Source organism: Anarrhichthys ocellatus, unplaced genomic scaffold (genome assembly GCF_004355925.1).
Source record: "Anarrhichthys ocellatus isolate YVR2014 unplaced genomic scaffold, GSC_Weel_1.0 scaffold122, whole genome shotgun sequence".
In the NCBI taxonomy this organism is placed as follows: domain Eukaryota; kingdom Metazoa; phylum Chordata; class Actinopteri; order Perciformes; family Anarhichadidae; genus Anarrhichthys; species Anarrhichthys ocellatus.
The window spans coordinates 244,411-266,630 of NW_022280152.1; positions in this window are offsets into that span (position 1 = coordinate 244,411).

Below are 22,220 nucleotides of genomic sequence, written 5' to 3' on the forward strand. Positions count from 1 at the left end.
TTGAATATCTAGTTTTGCAAATAAATTACACAATTTCTTTCTGTTCATATTTTAAAATTGTGTTATTTATTGATATTTATAGAGTGATTTATATATTTGTATTGCTTTTGCTGTTGTTTGAAGGGCCAAGCTGTCAATCATCTTGCTTCGGGCGGGCCTTTCATATATTGTGTATACAATGCTTGTCTTTAATATTTGACTCAGTGTGCATGTTATACTGTAGCTGCCATGAATAACGCAGATTATATACAGTCAGATAGAATAAGCTGATTGTTCAGCCTTAAAGGGAGGAAACTGGATGTTAAGGGGTTAAATTGACTGTAAAGACATAAAATGATGAAAGTTAATGTTTCACAGTGGTGATGAAAACAGCCTGGCTTTGTCCCATGCAGACAAACCCGGCTCCAACTCGTGATAAGACGCTGATAACAGAGACAGTTTCACACTTTGGTGGAAAGTTACCAGAGAAATGTAAGTTTCAGCTGCAGCAGGAAACACCAGACAGAAACAGCTGCTGCGTCCGTCTCATCGCGTCTATTTCTGCTTTTACTTTATCAAAACTAGTTTCTTTTGCAAATTTTTTCAATTTTTCCACTAACAGGTTACTGAAACCATTTTGATCTGTAGAATGAATGTTTTCTGTGTTATTTGCCGTATAAAATAAAGAGTCTTTTTCTTCCTTTATTGTGCTTCTACAGTTCCTAAGTGATAATTCACCATCAGAGAGTCTCGGCTCTCTTTGGAAACATTCATTACTGTTCAGGTTCAAGGCCGTCGACGGAAACTCAACAGGAAGAACATCTCATGTTACCTAAATATAAGTATAATAACTTAAAGCCACACAAATTAATGTCCAAATCACATTAAAAAAACGTCCTTTGTAGCAAATGGAAGAATGTTCCCATCAAAAATAAAATATTCCCACAGACTTAGTTTCAACTTAACTTGTTGCTTTTTACATTTTCTCTCAATTCCGGTGGAGACAAATAATGTCATCGCAGTGAGTTAGTAACCTTTACTTATCTGTGGTGGACACAAACTCTTCTGACGGAAACAGAAAACCACCGTTCCATTTCTGTTTCCTATCCTTTAACTTTCCTCCCTTCCTTTCCTCCCTTCCTTTCCTCACTACCTCTAAGTTCCATCCGTGATGTAAAGGTGAAGGAAGGAGAGGAAATGAACAGGAGGAAAGATAAATGATTTGACATCCTTGTATGATCTTGAAATCACTGTTAACATTTACAGTAGGTTCAAATCACGTTAAGTTTATTTATATGTTTGTATATTTTTTTATGTATTTATTAGTGCTGGGCAACGATTACATTTTTAATCGCGATTAATCTCATTGTTATGCGCAAAGTTCAATAGTGAATTCAAAAGTAGTGTATTGCGCACTTTTATTTTAAAGTACTGCTATATGAACAAAAGGTCAATAACATTTGGTTTGCAAACACTTTAAACACATCAGGTTGTTGTTAACAGCAGTATTCCCTTTACAAAGTAGTTATAACACAGTTATAATGATTCTGATCATAGATATTCAGCCGGTGTTCATAACTTTATCTTCATGTGTGTAAGAGATGCAATTTAAATATACACCTTGAAAACTGCAAACCTATCTACGTCATGTTTTTATGTTTGTTAAATTCTCAGTAGTGATACTAAATGATGCTTATTATACATATTACAAAGAAAACACTTTAAAAACTCGAAAAAAATAATTTAAATGAATCATTTATTTTTTGCTTTTTTTGGTGTTGTGGTCAGACACATATGCAACGCTGATTACCGTAATATGTGTGGTATTTGTTATAAATGTACGTTGGTACATAGAGGGTGATAAGAAGCTGTACCTGGAGGGACTTAGGACCCAGGGGAATCTAGGTGAAGCATGGGACCTGTAGTCTGTACCGTGGCAGTAACCTGCACGAGGAAGTTATGCTAATAAAGAGTTGCAGTTAAGAGCAGTTTGTTCTCTCTCTCGTGCTTATATGTTCATTTAAAAATACGACAATATGTATTTTGATATTGTCACGTTTCATCCTGTAACGAGACGATCGCGCTGCGCGTGTGTGTGTGTGAGAGAGAGACCTCCTAGCGAGGCCTTTAATGAATTGTTCATACAGTGAAAAGATACATTAATATAAAAACGTTAAAAAATACAAAATAAAATTTGAATCACAATAAGGGACTAAATCAAAGTTTTAACTCTGGAACATGAGCAGAGTTTAAATACAGTGAAAATATACTTCCTGATACTAAGTTTAGGTGGAGTTTGCTGGAGAGGAAATGTACACCATCAACTTACTATATATACTGTACAAGTCAGGCCTCCAGGATCCCCCAGCTACTCTGAACACTGTGTTAAGTATAGAAACCAATTAATCATGCATCTCCGAAATAATAAGAGACAGAAATCTTTCAAAATAAAAGAGGCAAAAATGAAGACAAGAAACTAAAAGAGGATTAAAAAGAACAAAGTGTTTTTATTAGTGTCGAGCTTGAAGACTTCATAAACTATCCTGACTATATATTCATGTATTGGCAGGATACATTGAGCTCATGTGACATCTGCGCAACACTTAAGGTTTAAGGTTAAAGGGAGAAGCGATATTCTGGGACTTGATATCAGTTTCAGTGCAGAGACAACTCCACGATGTGTTGAGCCTCACTAAGATGTTTTCCTTTCTATTCCCAGACAAGATGAAACATGTACATTAGAGAGCTTTTGTTTATCTATTTCATTCTTTTATTTTGGTGGAGCAATGCTACAGTTTCCCCCTGCTTTCAGTCTTTGTGCTAAGCTAGGCTAACATGTCCTGGACCTAGATGAAACTGATATCTGTCTCCTCACAACAAAAAGGGTCTCCCGCTCCTGTAGATCGAGCAAAAAACTGTTGTTTATAATTATTATTTTTCATATTTCTGAAAGTGTTGGCTGAGAAGAGAATGGTTTTATCACCACACCTCCAGTTTATATTAAGATACCGTTCACAGCTGGACAATCACTGCAGATGAGACATCCGTCCCCACATTAACGTTGCTAATAGATTTACAGGTCTGCCCACAATTATGGACTTATTATCAATAACACAACCCAGAAGAGCTGACGTGGTCCAATGCAACCCACAGCATTCATGTCCCATGGCTCCTCCCACTTTGTTTACGGAGTAAATAAAACCAGATCGAGGTGCTTCTTTGTTGTGTGGCTTCACGTACATACATCTTGTTCAAACTTTATTTAAATGTTCATATACATACGGACACGTACGTGATATTGGAGCCCTGCATTGAAGCATTGGCAGCAGTGAGCTGCTGTGAACAGAGTTGGTGTTCAGCGTCTCGCTCAATAACACTTTGACCTGCGGACGAGCCGGGGATCGAACCACTAACCTTGTAGTTAGATGACTATCGATGGGGCGAGAACAAATAAAAGCCCAGGGAAGGAAGAAATGCTCAATGTCTCCTGTTAAGAAACAAATGCAGATTAACTTCCAGCTAGAGATTAGCATGTGAAGACACAAACTTTATTTATTATTGTTAATATCACAGATTGAGTTATGCTTCATTACGCTCAGATTTACTGATTTGTTTTCAGTGAAGAACTGAATCGATGAATGAATGTTTTCATTCATCCATAACGAGAGAGATGAATTGTAAACATGTGGTCTGAGCATTGATAGCATGCATGTCTCTGAATAGAAGGTGTGTCTCACGTGTGTGTTTGCTGATGAAGCACCTCGTGTGTGTCTGTATCACTGAAGACCTCCACCCCGGTCACATCTGTTGACATCACACTCGACCCGCTCACATCTGTCACACTCGAGCTGATCGACTCAGATATGAAGGAAATGTTTCATAACATTACCGATAACGAAGAAATAAATAAAAGACGACTCATGCAGGGTTCAGAGAAACAAGTGAAACATGTTTACCTCTCAAAATTAAAATTGATTTATTGTTAAAAAATATGAAAACCTTCGTAGTTGTTTATATGAATCTCAAACAACTTTAAAATGAATGTCTCGTGTTCTGAGAAGTCTGTGATCTCATAATCTCTCTCATCTCTAAATAAATCCTTATTTTCTGATTAAATTGTGTCCTGCGGAGTTATCACCTGAAATCACAAATACAAGAAACACAAACAAAATGATAAGCTGCATAGAAACCATATAAATTATGATGTATTATAATCATAATATATACTTCTATATAAAACCCTGAGTTCATCAACTGTCGACAGAGTCCGTGTGTAAATATTAACTTAAAACACAAATGTACACATGAGGTCTCACACTTTATCTCTGCAGAACGAGTCCTCTGTATCTCCTGTGTGTGTGTGTGTGTGTGTGTGTGTGTGTCGGAGGCGTGTACCGCTTCTGGCCTCTGATTGGTCCGTGGGGACAGGTGTGGTTGGCGTGGATGGTTTGTCGAGGAACAGACAGAACTGTGTGTGTGGAAAGTTACTGTCTGCAAGCTTAGTGTGTCTTTGAACCTTTGAACAACAGCCGGTCACAGACAAGAGACACAAAGATCTTTTCTCCGTTTACATAGTAAATCATGACATGTGAGGGATATAAACTGCAACACAATACTAAAAAAGTGACAAAAATGGCAAATAAATGTAAGTAAATTATATCAATAAATCAAAATAACTCAGGGCATCAAATAAACAAAACAAGTAGAGAGCACTCAGAGATCACGCAGACTGCTGGAGAACCGAACTGAGAACGTTAAAGCTTTGTTAAAGGATGAGTTGTGCAAACTACGTGAGTCAGACATTTAAAGTTCTCTCCCTCAGCACAAACTGAAGATGTGGTTGCACAACGCATTTAAACATTATGGCGACTTATGTCCAAAAGGTCACTCTTGACTATTTGAGGAAAACATTTCTTCGTGTCATTTAAATGATGTTCTGTGGATTAAATACATTTGATAGAAGAATAGAGAACAGCCGGTCTCAAGTCGTTTCGCGTGTTTTTATTACGCATCTTTTGCTTTTCTTTCATGCCGTGACGATATTAAACATGATAAAGCTTTGGACGTCAGGTGACGTAGTATAAAGAGCGAGAAAGTACGTGAGGAAAACGGGCTGGACGGACCAAACGAAGACTTTCACTCAGGAGACCGCTGTCCGTGTGAAACATCCACTGCAGTCCAAACTGCATTCTTTTACTTTCCGTACATACTGCAGCTGGCCTCACAGAGTGCGTACTGTTGCTTTTAATCAGCACCAGAGCCTATAGTTAAGAAGTAGACGTAGTCAGCGCTCGCTCACCCACTGGTTTGTGGACTAGCGGTTTGAAGCCTGCAATTCTGCTTCTTGGTCGTCGCCATCTTGTTTTGTTTTTTACATCTGAATCCAGAGTGTGTTTTTATATTATCTCTGAAACAAACTATTTTTGTTTCAGCTCAAAGTGAATAATGACTTTCTCTTGCAGCTTCTGTCTGTGGAGGGCTGACGTAAACACACATTGTTGCTCAGATGTGAAAGCTGCTCAACGACTCGTTGAGTACAGATGTTGAAACTCATGTTCCTATTACGTTACTGAGTCCACACAGATTAAGAGAGGTCTGACATTTGTTATGTGACCAGTATGACTTGAGAGATGAGGACATTTCTCAGAAATCCGCTCTGATTTGACGTCACGTCAAACAACAAGACAGCTGATCTGTTCTTCTTGTGGCCTGTGTAAAGTGCACTGACCCGTAGGGCCGGCATGGATCTGTTTGAGATGGAACACATGATGTCTGTATTTGCACAGCACCAGTCGGGCCTCGGTTTGAGTCGTTTGAACTCTTTGTGCTGAGCAGCAGGACAGTGACTCTGATGAAAATGTAACAATGTCAAAAGCAGTGGAAAAGGCACATTTTCATTTCGATCATTAATCTCTGAAAAGACTCTACGAACTAACTAAAGCAGGCCACACGTGATTCCATCGGTTTGATGGTATTTTTCCAATTTGCACTTACAGAATCTGAATTATTGATGCGTCTTCTTCATCTAATGTAGAAAATAAAATTCTAGGCCTCCACTCCACCAGAAAGACAACGGAAGAAAAAGACAGGGACGTGTTTGCTCATTTTACACATCAACGTCCGTTGAGAGCTTACTTTATATATAAATCAATAAAAGTTTGTGGCTACATTAGCCACCACTAACTCATAACGGGTGTCACTCCCAACTCCAGGAATAACTGTGCTCCTCAACGCCTGATACCGTAGCAGCACACATGTTCGATGCTGCACGACGGAAGGAAACAAACACAGTAGAAATTAAAGCTCACCTGGAAGAAAACATGAATGCTTTGATGTGTAGAACATGAGGTAGAGGAGCATTTCAGCCTCTTGTGGACAACATTGTTATTACAAAAAACACTTTTGACAACTGATTCTCTTTTTTTATGGATTTATTTTCACCTGAGAAAACTTTTGTTCCTCACCTGTCTCATAAATTAGCAAAACATTATCCTGGCAAAAGCTTTATTTCATCTGTTCTTTAGTTATAAACGCTTTTATCTCTTTAGTTCTAAACACAGGAGAGAAAACTCTTTAGATCAGACGTAGAAATGGATCACCATAATGTGTTGTTCTCACTTCCCTCTTTGGGCTGCCGTATAAATCAGTGGAATACTCTTGTGAATAAGCTTTAAAGCAATCCATCACTGGGTCACTGAAGGGGTGAAACACACGAGACATGCACGACTGTGACTGAAATCCACACACGGACTGAGAGTCTGCAGAGATCCTGAGGTACCTGATACCTGGTCCTGAACCTCTTCTGGTCATCCAGCTCATTTAGCTTCCACAGCTGTCTTTAATCTACGGCTGTTCTATACGGTGTGCTATTATAATATAGCAATACACACATACTTTACATAGCAATGTAAAAAGCACCAGTAGATGCTCCAGCACAACTAACATTGAATGCAATAATAGCAGTATAGCTTTCATTTCATTTAAAAACAACAAGAAAGAATCACATGAGTCAGAACAACAGCAAAAGGAATGCAAATAAAATCAACTACCCGCCACCAGGGGGCAGGACAACTTCATCTTTGAACGTCAGGACGGACCATTAAGTCCACCTCTTCTTCTTGCCTTTTTCAATGTCACAGTTTCAATTATGGACGACCTTTTTTCCGCCTCGCGTGGCAGCATTCGTGTCACGCAACATGCAATTCCGATGGAATTCCTAAAGCAGCCGGTAAATACATCTGACCCTGGATCAGATGCACGAGATGAAAAACACGCACAGAGGCTGAGTGTGTGTGGGGAAGAATTCAAAAGGTCATCACCACTGCCTCATGCATGTAAACCGGTTGTGTGCAGAATGTTTATAGAAATGACTGAATTTATTGAACTGTGCAGATCATGCTTCATATGCACATATGTATCTGGAATCAAATGAAATAAACTGTCAAAGCCTGTGCTTGAATGCCATGAAGAGGAAGAGTATGTTGAGATGTTTGTAAGTGAAGGTTGTAGATGCTGGAGGCGATGCACAGCAGTGGATGCTGAACAACAGCAGCGTGTTGCATGTGTGAGCGGAACGTCCTGAGGGTTTCCTTATCTCGTCCTCGGAGGCCCGTGTTTGTTGTGCATATGTTACAGTTGCATTTGAAACACTCCGTCTTAAGCTGCGTTCACAACAAGCATGTTGCAACCAGAGAAAGTGTGATGTGGATAATTACAAGGGAGAACGTAATCCCTCCACTTACAGTCAACAACCACGAAACACAAGGGATTATGGGTAAAAAACGAATTGAAGTCTCGGCTGAATGTTTATGTTTCATGTTGACTTGGTGTGCCCTGAAGGCTGAAATACTATTTTTAGTGCACTGGTACATTTTGAGATTTTGGTTTATTTCCTCATGTGCCGGAATATTGTTTTGCCTTTGGAATATATCTTGAATATATTCTTGTCAGACCTAAAAGAGGCCGTCATCCGAAAGGAGCCAATCACATGCAGGAGGAGGTGTTCAACCAATCGCCTCCTCGTCAGAATACAAACATCTGTGAAAACAAGTGTAGAGCTTGAACAAATCAATAAAGTGGTGGCAAAATATGAACCAACTTTAACATAGCAAATGAGCTAAAATTGTATAGAAATGACAACATATCAATATGATCATGAGATTTAAAATGACAGACTCTTGTTGTTGTTTGTCCTCCACTGTCTTGTTATGTCACTACACTTTCTTTGTCCAGAATGTTTGTGATGGCTTCAGCTCAGAGCCAAATGAAGTTATTCTCTGAGACGGAAACTGAATAGATTTAGTTTGGACTCTTCCGTCGACCTCCTCTCCGTCCGGTCCGACTAATCGTCGGGCAGAACACAAACTCCTTTCATGAATTCTATTAACATCCTTTTTATTTTTTGACTCAGAATGAGGTGCAGGCTCATTGCTGCGAGCGCCCTATGACAGCGATAGAAATACGCTTTAATGAGCCAGAGTCCCGAGGCGACAGACGCAATTTTGTATTTGCGGCCAAGGCTGTTAGACTTTAAAACAATGGCATAAAGATAAGTAAATATTGTCTTAAAACAGAAAGAAATGGAGAGAATAAATATTCTGGTGAGAGAAAGAAAAAGCCTTCAGTTGTTATGAAAACATCTCTTCAGAAAACAACAAGCAAATAATAATTCATAAAAGTTGATTTATGCTGCCCCCTAGAGGCTGCACTGTTCACTACACAGCTCAATATTAATTGGTTGAAATAAACAACATATTGACAATTTTTCTGTTTGTGGAGCTGCACAGGTCTTTGAGCAAACGTTTTAAGTTTTAGGCTCACGGTGGCACCAAATTAAAAGTTATGAGGTTACAAAAAGTATGATTCATCCTCTGGGGATCATGATTATCCAGCAAAGTAACAAAATATATCTTTGGTACAGTGTCCACAATTTCCCCGTGGTTGGTGCTACAGCAATGCTCATAGAGTGTCCCAAAGAAAGGGTTCATCCTCTGAGGAGCATGAATACACAATTTGAGTATTAGTTTTGGACTGATGGCTGTGCTACAGGAAAGGCCAGAGGCTCATGGAAAACATCAGGATTCAATCTCTGAGGACGACGATCATCCACAACTTTAAAAAACAACGGATAATGGTATATTTGGTTAAAATGCAAAGACTAACTTCACGTCTTCAGCAATGTTATGCTAAGAAGAGTTCTTCTTCTTTTCCCAACCTAAACCAAGTGCAGTGACTGCCTAACCATAACAAAGAATACCGGAAAAAAACATATTTTTACAAACAGATATTGAAGGCAAAGTGAATTCTGTTGTCAGTGAACATTTAGCAGATACGTTTAAAGTGCTAAATACGAGATTGGGAGCATTTTGATTGATGCTCAGCGGCTCACAACATGGCAAAGGTCGGTCCAGCAGCTAACGGTGCTAACATTGCTAACAACAGCACCAGTGAGCTAACCAGTGGAACACTCTGCGCCACTATATCGTTCCACATTAGTGCTCTGAATGTAATATTTAGCATCTTTAACATTTTGGGACTTGGAGGATGCTTTATTATGTGAAACATGTTACTCAGGTGTCATTACGCTTCTGTTAAAACACATTTGCTGTTGTACATTAGAGGTATATAAAGGTCAATTCTGGGAGACAGGGTCGGGATGTGTGATGAATGTTCTGTGGACGTGTTGAATTATACTTTTTTTTAATGTCAGTGTCTTATGCACAAGGTGTCCGTGGTGTACATCAGGGGAATGTTGCCATTTTTTCCCCAGATTTTCCAAATTTAGCACATTTTTCTGAAGTCTGTCATCATTCATCCATTCAGGAGAAATTAGCAGAAATTGAGGCAATTACGCTGCGAGGCTTCTCTTTCAGCTCGTCCCATAAAGGACAATAGGACATGAAATGAGACTCATTTTCAATTTCCATTAAATCGCAGCGCAGACAAAGACTGTCCTCATCGTTTATCCGCCCTGCATTTGATTCTGTCCGTCTCACTCTGTGATCATTCTGAGTCTGCTTTCACATCATTGATGAACGTTCTTTCACAATCTCTTGACCTTTTGACTCTCTCTCTCTGGTCTAATGACATCACGCTTGTCCTCGTCTATTATTAATATTTTAAAAACTGATATTCTGTTTTCTCTGTTCTGTACTTCTTGAGAGATTTGTTTGTCTAACACTTTGGATGAAGGTCCTCAATTTCCGTGAAGGTAAATCTTTATTGTCTATAATATTTTAGATAAGAGTGATCGTCAAGCCTTGCGTCAACACTTTGGGCTATTTCTAACCCTAACCCTTTATACTCTCTTCCTGCCCACTTTCACTCTGTTTGTGTATCTGGACTGAGGAAGCCTTATACGTCTCTGGTAGTGCCAGCGACCTGTCAATCACAGTAAGCCCCGCCCTAAAGCCGCCAAACCCTCTAACTGTGAGTCTACATTGATGTTGGCCTAACAAGCTGACCTTACTGCCCACGTGGAACACCGTTTTATGTTCCTCATGAAACACGCTCCGTACAAATGGTTCCTAAACATCGTCTCGCACTCGTCATTTAATATCGTCAAACAGACGTGAAAGACACTGCGTCTAGAGAGTATTCAGTTAGATGCAATCTGCAACCTCACCACTAGATGTCACTAAATCCCACACACTGCTCCTTTAACAACATGAAGGTTGTATTTCGGATCAAATATACACTAGTCTAGAAAAAGGTAGTTTATTTGTATAACAATATATACAAATAATATATAATAATTCAACTGTCAATACTCTGGTTTACTCTGGCATTAACATGTAATATGTATTTTTTTACAAACTTCAGCATTATTATTTGCACTTCTATTGTAATCTAGTTTACATAATCTACACATTTGAAGCCCATCCAACACTGTTAGGATCAATAAAGTCTTACCTCATCTTAAATTGTAATAATAAACCAGAATGTGTTTACTGATTATATTTCGTGTTATTAATCTGAATCTATAAAGTAACTAGAGGCGTCAGATAGATGTTGCGGAATAAAAAGCACATTATTTGCTTTTAAATTGAAGCAAAGTACAATAATATTCTTGTGTTGGAGATGAAAGAGTGAGATGGGTTAACCTTCCAGCCTCTGTGTCTCAGAAGAACACGGTAGTCTGACTGGTGAGCTCTCTGCATGATGAACTGTGATATCGTTGGGAACACAGTAAGCCTCATATGTTTACTGTTCACACAGGATCTGGGTCTGTGGCTGTATATTACAGTTCATGACTGTACTTGTCTACGCGCCAAAGGCCAGAGTTGATTGTCTGCCAACCCGCCACACACCGATAAACTGCGCCGCGCGCGCTCGGTGATGAACACAAATACGCTTTCAACGTGTAGTGATCCTCAGCCGTGCGCGTGATAGCTTAATAATAATATATGTGGAGCGTTCTGCTGCAATCCCACAACTGTCTGCATCCAAATATGCATTACCCGCCGACGCTTCCTTACACTCACCGAACGTGTGCACACGTCTGCACATTTCTACATGACTAACGCGCACACGTTGCTTTGCTGCTGCACGCAAACTGCTGCAACCAGCCGTGTCTCAACGCACACACGTGTGCAGTACATTTCACTCGCCATGCCAATTTGTATGAATTAGATTCATCTTTAATGTTCCCCTGAGGAGGAACCGTATCAATATTTCAGCATGTGCATGCCCTTGAAACAATGCGCTGTGAATCTATTCGTGTGAATGCAAATACTGGATGGAGGTGAAGACAGGTGAGAGACCTCTTCAATCAAATGGTATCCCATAAAAAAGGACAGAAAAGTAATATATTACTACATACACGTGTCGGTGTAGTTGGTTTGTGTGGGAAACAACTTTAAATCCTAAAAATATATCACATAGGTGTGTTTATAGCTTCAGCAGACAGGCTGGTATTATTGTAATTATTATTGGTATTAAACTTCACGTGAAGATCAACATTATGAGAATTTGTCGTCCTGAAAAGTATTTCTTAAATCACAGCTAAAAATAAAACGTCTGAGACTTGAGGGCGACTCTTGAAGCACAGCGTCACATTATTCTTCAGTCCGTTGTGTTAAATGATCTCAGTCAGTAAATGTAACTGATCGTTAACTCAACAGACAGGAAATATGAGATTTATTATATTCATATAACCACAGATATAAAATAAGTCAAGGACAGCTTCACTTCCTGTCCCGCTAAAACAAACGAATGTTTCTCTCCTTTTTATTTTGCTGTTGTCGATTAAAACCTTTGAATAGTTGATCATTCATAGGAAGAGTGATTTAACGCAAAGTGTTTCTTACAAAAACGTTTAAAGAACGTTTAAAGACTAAAAGAAAAGTTAAACAATATTTGAAACAATAGCAGATACAGGGTGACCAACATAGAATAAGTGTGAATACAATATTTACAATAAAATAATGAATTTGAGATGAGAAAGAAACTGTACAAGCATTAGTTTAGATAAGAAATGATTCATGAATGGGCACAAACACAACAATGGGCCTCAGGCAGCAACATTCTCTGAAGTATCTCAGGTGCTTTCTCTTTCTCTCCAGATGCACCAATGCTGCTTGATCTCACTCATATTGATCAAACACTGTAAAGGGCCGCTCACAAGCCCATGAATTGCCATGAGGAGAAATGAGATATCACACGAACCGTTGTTTGAGGACACGTTGACTGATTTTACAGGAAAATCGAAAAGCATCAAAATTCCGTATGTAAGCCAATCAGAAGCTGAACGCAATGTCAACCAAGAGCTTTTAATGGGGATCAATGGACCCAGAGTTTTTCTTTAAAAATACAATCTTTGTAATTACTCTAAAACTTGTAAAAATATGAATTTGATTATATGATATTCATGCATTTATTATGTTTCTCAAATCTACAACTTGTGTTTCCTTGTGTTGGTCAAACATTTGTGGAAACAAGATGTTTTCTTTTATCTTGGAGAGAAAAGCATAAACAAGAAAACTAATGAAAATCAATGGTTTAGAAGAAAATTAAGAAGAAATCGTGGATACCAACAAAACCATTGTTCTTGTCATGCTGCTTCCTGCATGAGGCTCCGTTGTTACGTGCTGTGTTTTTTAAAAAGAGGAGCTGAAGAACCCTCTCAGAGTTGGAGGTCAACAATAGTCTTGACTTGCAGCCGAGCGCCCTCAGAGAGGACAGACCTTGACTGTGACGCAGTGTTCGTGAGGACTTCACGTTATAAGTGGCTGTTAATCCCCATCAGCCAGGAGAAGCCTCACAGCGAGGCCACGTCAGGCCGCTGAAGGTGTGATCACACCTCCAAATGCTGTCCTGTAGCTCTGAACCGGACTCTAATGTGTGATTAGCAAAGCTGTAGCATTAAGAGAAGTAAGAGCGTGTAAAGATAAGAATACTAAAATGAGAAGAGGAAGTTTAGTCTGGAAACAGCTGAGCGGTGTCGGTGTAAAGTGGGAGTACAGACGAGGTCAAATGTAATGTACGAGAAACGTAAACCCAAACAACCTGCCTTCATGCTGCGTTCAGGGTGTTCAAGCTCCTGCTGGACGGGAAGGTTTTCAGTTAAAGAACAGAGATAAATGATGGAGGACAGTTCAGTCTGAAAGGTTAAATCTGTCACTGACTTCAGGCCAAAACGCCCGGAAGAGAAATGACTCACAGGAGGGCCGAGTGTGTGTGTGTGTGTGTGCAGTACATCAGTATGCTTTCTTGTATTGGGAATGTTGTGAACATACACCTCGTATGTTTGTAGAGTGACTGTATATTTATGTCTCTATGCATACAGATATGACTATTTACATAATGTATATATATATATATGTAAGTGTATTTGTTTGCATCCATGCACACATGAATATAAACATTCTGTTTGCATACTGATGTGTGTGTGTGTGTGTGTGTGTGTGTGTGTGTGTGTGTGTGTGTGATGTTGTTCGTGTTTACTACCTTTGTGAGGAGCAGTGTTACTGCACTGTTGGAACGTGAGGACATTTTGCAAAATTGAGGAAATATTTTGATCATCTTTTGAAAGTTTTGCATTTTTGCAGGTGAAGAGCGTTTGTTTCTAAAGGTGAGGACATTTTGGGGAGTCTTTGGAAAATCAGAACATCTTTGAAAAGAGACATGAAGACACATTCAGTAGGTGATTTTAAAAATAGGGACTTTTGGTAAATAAGGACATTTATTTTATTTGTGGAAGCTGGCTGTAAGGGTTAAGGTTGGACATTTAGGTTTAGGAGTTAAGGACTCTGCAATACACAGTTTGTCAACGAGTGTCCTCACGAGTACAGAAGAACGTACTGTTGGCATGTGTGTGAGAGTGTGTCTGAGGTGCTTATGTAAAACAAGGTTGCTGCTGCAGCCTCCAGCCGGTCGTTTGAGGGGGAGCATCCTTAATGTGGAGTGACAGTAGTAAAAGAGAATGGGCTGCCTGTCCTGTGGCATGTGTGTGTGTGAGAGTGTGTGTGTGTGTGTGTGTGTTTTGGTAGAGGGGGTAATGTGTTGACTCTGCAATGTTGGCCACGAGGTTGGAAAGGAGCTTTTTGATGAGGAGAAAAGAAAAAGGAAGTGGAACAAAGTTGTTGTTTTTTTTTTTTGCCGCTTCGGCGGTTTGTGTGCGAAAGGTTAAGTGTGAGAAAAGGTCCTAAGAGGAACAACAGAGCCCAAACAAGACGGGAAATTGAACGTTTAAAAGTCTGCGCTTCAAAGAGAGGCGTTAGTCTGTTGTTGGTGGAGAGGGTGAGGCTGCAGGTGGATGTGCATTGAAAGCAGGCGTTAGTGGAGGTTTAGTTCATAGCTTCATTTAACTACTGATGGATATTCATGGAACAAACTCAGCATTTTGTGGTGTAGTTAAAACTCACAGCATGTTGTGGGTCAATAGGTCCCGCCTTAAATGTGCTTCTAACTCTGCTATAATGAGCATGATCTAACCAGAATCAGGCTTTTATCTTTTTCTTCAAAAACCTTCAAGATGCATGCCGGTCTAACGATCCTACCGGCAGTAATTGGTTCCCAGACATGGAACTACTTTCTTTCTCCTCCATCAATTTATTTGATCAAACACCAACAAAGTCAAACAAGAGTCTCGCACGTAGCTCATTTGGACCAGCGTTTCACCATGTTCGGTGTGTTTGGGGCGGCTGTGGCTCAGAGGTAGAGCGGGTCGACGTGTTCTTGGGCAAGACACTGAACCCCAAATTGGCCCCGGAGGCTGTGCCAACGGTGCATGAATGTGAATTAGTTCGGGGTCCTGACGGGCAGGTGGCAACATTGCACGGTAGCCTCTGGCATCAGCGTACGATGACATTAAAGTGTACGGAGCTTTGAGAGGTTGGAAGACTAGAGAGGTGCTATAAAAATACAAGTCCATTCACCACATGTGAACACGGCATTCACATTTGGATGCGGGGTTAACGGTGATCTCAGCTCGACTGTTCAACATATCATTCAACGGTTATTCTACGAAAAGTTGCTCCTCGTTTTTTGTGCATTTTCCCACGAAAATCCAGCAACACGCGTCAACTTCTGCCCGTTACATATTTACGGTCTTTTTAAATTAAACTTTTGTCTTCAGGAAACTCGGATGGTTTTAGGCAATAAAATCACTTCGTTCGCAGAGTTACGCGTCAGAAACACGAACAGCGGTCTCCTGGCTGAAAGATCGCTATTTATTTGTGTGCATTTACGTGGATAATATACAAAATCATTTTGTGGGATATCTACCGAGTACGGCACATTATTTTTCACAGCTTTTGCTACAAATGTCGGATGAGACCAGTTTGCTCCGTCACACAATCGACCCTTCTATCAGAAACAACTGTATTCTATAAAGATAATCTCATCAGAGCCAGAACTCTCGACTCTTGTAATAAGACGTTTCAAGATATTTGTTGTCATTCCAACTCGTCATTCAACTCATTCCAATAGGGCGTCTGACTAACACGTTAGCACGTTAGCACAATGTTAACACGCGGTTAACATCGTGAATTCAAACAGAACCACCTCGTTAGGTTTAGGAAACACATCGTGGTTGATCCAGATGCTCGCTGGAGCTGGATATTCTGCTCATTTAATGAATGCTGGTATATTAACCACATATACGCAATGAAAACAATTAGCAACACAGATCTTTCTGGTAACCTCTCTGACCAATAAGAGAACAGCTTTTCACTTGCATGGCGTTTGTCTACAACGTTTGCACCTCCTGAATGTTGCTGCGTGAACACAAACACACCGACGGACATGTGCAACAATTAACCAATCAAAAGATTCCCTGAACCTGATCAAATGTAACAAACTGCAGGTCTGAAAACGCTGGTAGACTAATGTTCATGTTTCGGTCAGGATGAAGCTGCAGCTCTGGCAAGGTAACATTCCAGAAACTACTCAAGTCTGATGAATAATAAATGGAAAACACGGATTCTTAAAGCTTTAGGCTCTTCATCTTTTCCTCCTCTTCTCCCCCGAAGCCCTCCTTCTTTAGCCCCTCTCTCTATCTCCGGCCATCACTTTCTCTCTCCTCTTCTCACCTTGCCCCGAGTATCACCAGCATGAAAGATAAATAAATAAGTTAGCTTTGCTCCTGTTGGTTGTGTGTGTGTGTGTTTGTTTTTTCTGTAGGTGTCTTCAGATCTGCTTCTTCACTGACACCGGGCCCGTAGGCACAGAAAGTCTAACCTTGGACCTGACATCTGGATAGCGATCAAGTGACAGACCTGAGCGCCCCGAGACAAACTCTGTTCATGTCTGGCTTGTCTAATCTTAAGATGGCATGACTTGGTGGAAAAAAGGCCAAAACAAAGAAGAAATGTTTGCTGTCAGAGAACACAGTCTATACAATAGTTACTGCTCTGCACTGCTGCTGGCTACAGCTTTTATTTAGGAAAGAAACATTTGTTTAATCTCCTTTGCATCTACACATGACTTCATTAAATCCAGGTCATGAAGAAAATATAAAAAATAGGGCAGGAGAGGTGAAGGAGCCACAGGCGTCTCCATCTTAACCTCCCATTGAACACAAAGAAAAACAACAAATTCAATTTAGCGTTAAATTGTTTAATGTGAAAACATAGCTTTGTTTCCTAAAAAGATAATTTAACCTAACTTTAAACTGCTTAACCTAACAACGTAGTTATGTTGGTGAACCTAAACGTTAGGTGGAAGAGATGGCGCTCCACGTCATGTCATGTTACTCTTCTCGTCAGTTATGTGTGCCTGACGTATATAATCGCATACATTTTGTGCATCACATATGATTTATTGAAATTGGGAAACCTAATGAACTACGAGGTGGGTTCATGGACACGTGGCTCCGACCCTCCGGCTCCAGCCAGCCTGTCTGCTGTAGTTTGTCTGAAAATGACAGACGGTCCTTTACTGTGCTGCAGGAAGCTGCTCCTCACACCGAAAGGTAGAGTCTGGAGGGGAGATAAAGAAAGAGAGACGAGGGGCTTCATAGGGAGGCGATCACACAATTAACCTCTCCGGCTCTGGCAGACCGCCGTCTTCTTACTTATGCAAGTCATACAAGCGATGATGTTGTCTTCTTCAGACAGCCGCTCTTCTACCTTCCGTGTCTGATGTTCACTTGGATCGTGCTGAGAGATCTTGACGTTGTTGCCCATGACATGACAAATCTCCACGTGGCGATCACGGCCTGTGACATTTTTACGGCTAAAAACGTGTCGATTCTGTCAAGAGACGAGACGAAGAGGGTCGAGCCTTCAAGCTGTTTTGAAAAACGAGGAGTAACTTTAAGCTCGATTGTCTCAAACTGCACACCACCAAGACTTTGTGCGACGGCTGTTGCCCGATGGCTTCCCCGTTGACGGTGTGTCAGGACTATTAAGGTCAGACCTGGAACAACTTTGAACTTCAGTGTGAACTGATTGTGATGTACATTCATTCTAAATTGTAATCCCTGACACTATTGTAGAAGTTATCACCTTACTGCACAACACTTTTGGCTTCATGTTCCAGAGAGACTTTCAGGAGCAGACGTGATGTGACGCAGAGTGATTGATCCGTCCCGCTGTCAGCTGTGGCTCACTTGGGTCAGCGGTCACATGACCGTGACGGAGCAGAACTGACAGCGAACTCCAAACTGCATTCAATCGAGAGTTTGCATCTGTTTTTTAGGCGCTCGTCAATATCACGCATCAATCGCACAGCGTTTTTGACGGATGCACATTGTGTTATCTTTGCTGGATGTGACTGAACTGTGTGTGTGTGTGTGTGTGTGTGTGTGTGTGTGTGAATAGAAAATAAAGGCACACACACTCAAAGCTCTGCTCTGCCAGGATTCTGCACTCATGCAGGTGATGGAGATGTGTGACTGATGTGTTTATAGTTTCAGGTTTCAGGACACTGAATCAGCCTCCCAGAGCATCTGCTGAATCACAGCTCATATGTTCCTGTGCAGCTGAAGACAGACAGGAGAGCAAGGCACTAACACTGCCAGGTTAGCGGTTCACTGTCCACTGAGGTCGAGCGTGCTGGAAAGTGTTCGCCATCCTGTGACTGTGAGGCACCTCGGAGGAATCCATCCGCCACATGGCCTCCGACACTGCAGACAATTTATTTGCATTTTGGACAAAAGTGCAGCAGAGTGGAGCTTTTTTGTTTTTTGGGAACGGGAATTTCTATTTAGCTTGATCTTGATCTCTCTCTCTCTCTCTCTCTCTCTCTCTCTCTCTCTCTCTCTCTCTTTCTCTTTCTTCACATCAAACACGAAGCAAACATTTCCCAAATGGACACAAATTTACAACTTGGAATGTTAACTTTGCGTGGCACCGTGTCATGAAAGCCGACCAGCGTTGAGATTTTCCTGTCGTCACTCACTTCCTGGCATTTCTGTTTCTGTCAGGAATAGAGGAAAATATATTACAGCCGCCTGTCAGCAGACGATAGCGTCTCAGAAGTCTGTGTCTATAAACCACAGACTGTCTGTGGTACAAACAATACCGCAGCCTCCGTATTTATACATAGATGACATCATTTTGAGGTTCGATGAAGCAGCTACAATGTTAGCATAGCTTAGCACGGATCAATCCAAACTCCATTAGAAACTCAAGCATTTTAAAAGGTGTTTGCTTGTCGCTTTTGAGCAGAAAAGCATCGGTTGGACGAACTACAACGGCACAAAAAGTGGAACTGGATGTTCCCCTGACATAAAATATAAAGATACATTTTCATTTCCTTTAACCAGAGTTTTGCTGAGTCCAGACTGACAGCACTGCTTAGGCTCAACCCAAGTGACCAGCACTGGGGTTTAACTCTCCTTTTGAAATAGATTTAAAATGTGGCAGTAACTTCCCCTTTAATACGCTAAGCTGCTAAACATGGACTGAAGCATAACAAAATAAACACTTCCTAACCTCTCACACGAACAGTATTTATTTCAAGGTTGATATAATCTTTGGATCAATACACTCCTAAGCCTCTCAAAAGCAACTGTTTGTCACGATGGACTGAGATAACGACCACAGTTGATCTTCCTCGGTCCCGGGAGAGGCCATGCTTGTTTTTCTCTCGCGTGTTTAAACAGTGTGTGTGTGTGTGTGTGTGTGTGTGTGTGTGTTTGAGCTCACGCAACACGAAATGTGTGTGTTGATATGCATTTTTCCCCAAGAATATCATTGACTGTATTGGTGTGGATGTTTCTTATCATCTCGCCCGCTCTGTACTGTATGTTTACTGAGGTGTTTTCTATTTGACTTTCTTACAGATGGAACTGACTGAATCAAAGTTCAGTCGATATTGCTGGATGAGCATTCGTGATATAAAATGTACCAGATCTAAAGGAGAGGAGGGGGAAACGAGAGAGAGAGAGAGAGTGTGTGTGTGTGTGTGTCCTGCCTCTGTTTTGCTGAATAATGTCTCCCCCTGCAGCTACGTCGTCCTAATGCAGGACATTAGTGAGTCCCCGGGTTTCCAATATCCCCGTTGTGCTTTGTGTGTGTGTTTCATTAATGTGTTTTTTTGGGCTCTTTCTATTCCAAAAAGGAGAATCTGATTATGGGAACCGAATGAGATGCTCCGTCTCTCCTTTAATGGCCGACATCGAAGTGTCCTTGAACGAGCTGCTTAAACTCTAACGGAGCTGCAGCAGTGAAGCCTGTGGTTGTACTCGGCTGCTCGTATGGTATGTATAGGGTGTGTGTGTGTGTGTGTGATGTATGTGAGCCCCCTGTCCTCACGTTGCTGCAGCAGAAACAGATGAGTCATGCAGGAGAGTCGACAGCGGTGTCAGAAACTGAGGCTTTGTTCCTTTTAGCTTCATTAGTCCTCATCAGGCCCCATTCAGACACAAGACAAGAGGGCGGGGGGGGGGGGGCGATGGAAGTGACCAAACCAAAATAATAAAGTCTGCAGAGATGGACAGCTGAAGTGGAAATAGAGCTTCCAGGTTCTGTACCATTAAGTATTAAAACCTCATTCAATATCACATTCCAAATGTCGCAATTTCCCAAAGAATCCAGCTTCAAAACGAAACCACATGTAACGAGTGGACGTCTCCCATTGGTTTGTGGACGTTTTGAAGTTATTAGTTTTTTTTTGTAATCAATGAACTGAAGTGACCATATTTAAAATGAGGAGGAGTGACGTAGAGACGCCGTATACGTCTCTGGTAGAGACCTGTCAATCACTGTGTAGCCCCGCCCTAAAGCATCCCCTGCTTTACGGTCTGTTTGACTCTAAATGGACCATAATGTAGTAAATGAACATCATGCTGTATTGAAGAAGACTTGAAACTAGAGATTGAGACCATAAACTCATGTTTACAATGTTTACTGAGGTAATAAATCAAGAGAGAAGTAGAGTCATTTTCTCATAGACTTCTATACAACCAGAGGAGTCGCCCCCTGGTGGACACTAGAGAGAATGCAGCTTTAACACATGAAGCTTTGGCTTCACTCTGCAGAACTGGAGGTTACCTCCTGATCCCGAGTTACTAATCTGACTGTAAACGAGTAGCTGATGGAGAACAAAGTGTGTGGAGGCTATCTCGGTACTTCGGCTCTCTGAATTGTTCACAGTGTTCACCTGCTCTGCTACAAGTCAGGAATCACAAGTCCTAAAGCAGTGATGCGTGGCAACAGCTTTTAACAAGTTGCCTCTGCATTGTTAGTTTAATCACACAAGGATCCAAAGTCATTTGGATCCTTTTTATTTATTCTGCCGGTCACACTTTCTGCCTCTGGCAACAATGTATGTTGTCCCAACTTTTGTTACCGTCTTTCAGTCTTCTCCAGATGGCATTAGTATTGACAGAGGAGCTCAGACAATTAGCATTATAATCTTAACATCAAGACTGCAGGAGCTTCATGACACAAACAGCCCTCTCCACGGGAGGCGAGTCATTTCATTTTGCCTGCGGACAAACTCGAACGCATGCACATCACTAATTTCTTTCTGTCATCGGGACAGTAAAATGATTCACTTGGGGACAGTGAGACAAACCATCTGTGTGTGTGTGTGTGTGTGTGTGTGCATGCAGCAGTAGCTCATCTCCCTTTGTCTCATTACTTTCATTTCCTGGAACTAAATGCTCTTTCCTAGTTGACTATGTGTTCACATGTTTGATCAATTCTATGTTCTATATTTGGGCCTAAATCCTCTTATTTATTTATCTGCTGCTTCTTTCTTGTAAACAAAAACCAGAATCATTGGACGGACAAAGATTAAACACAGCGTCAGCATGCTAACGACGATGCTAGCATACTGACATTTAGCAGGTTTAATGTTTAGCATGCTAAGATAAGCTAATTAGCGGTAAACACAAAGTAGAGCTGAGGGTGGTGAGGACGTCGTCCTTCTTTGCAGGTATGTGGTCTTACAGCTAATTAAAGTTCTGTCATGAAATCACGCTAAAGTGAGGCGATCACTGACGTTACAATTAATTCTCTGAGGTCTGAATGTCTGAACACGAATAATAATAAAAAATTCAAACAGTTCTGTATTTTAGTTTGGACCAAAGATGTAGTGAGGCATGTAACAAGCGTTTGAAAACGCACGAAAAATGAGGAGTGACCTCTCGTAGGATATCACCTGACAGTTACGAGGATACGTTGAGCGTCTAAAAGGAGAACGAGGAGAAGTCGTCAAGAGGAACAAATGCTGGACCAGAATTCTCGATGTCAGAGAAACATTGCGATGCAAAAGTGCCATTTCCTGTTATTGAGTTTTGATTGATGAGCTGTGCTCGTCTGAGTTCACCGGGATAATCAGGGATCACC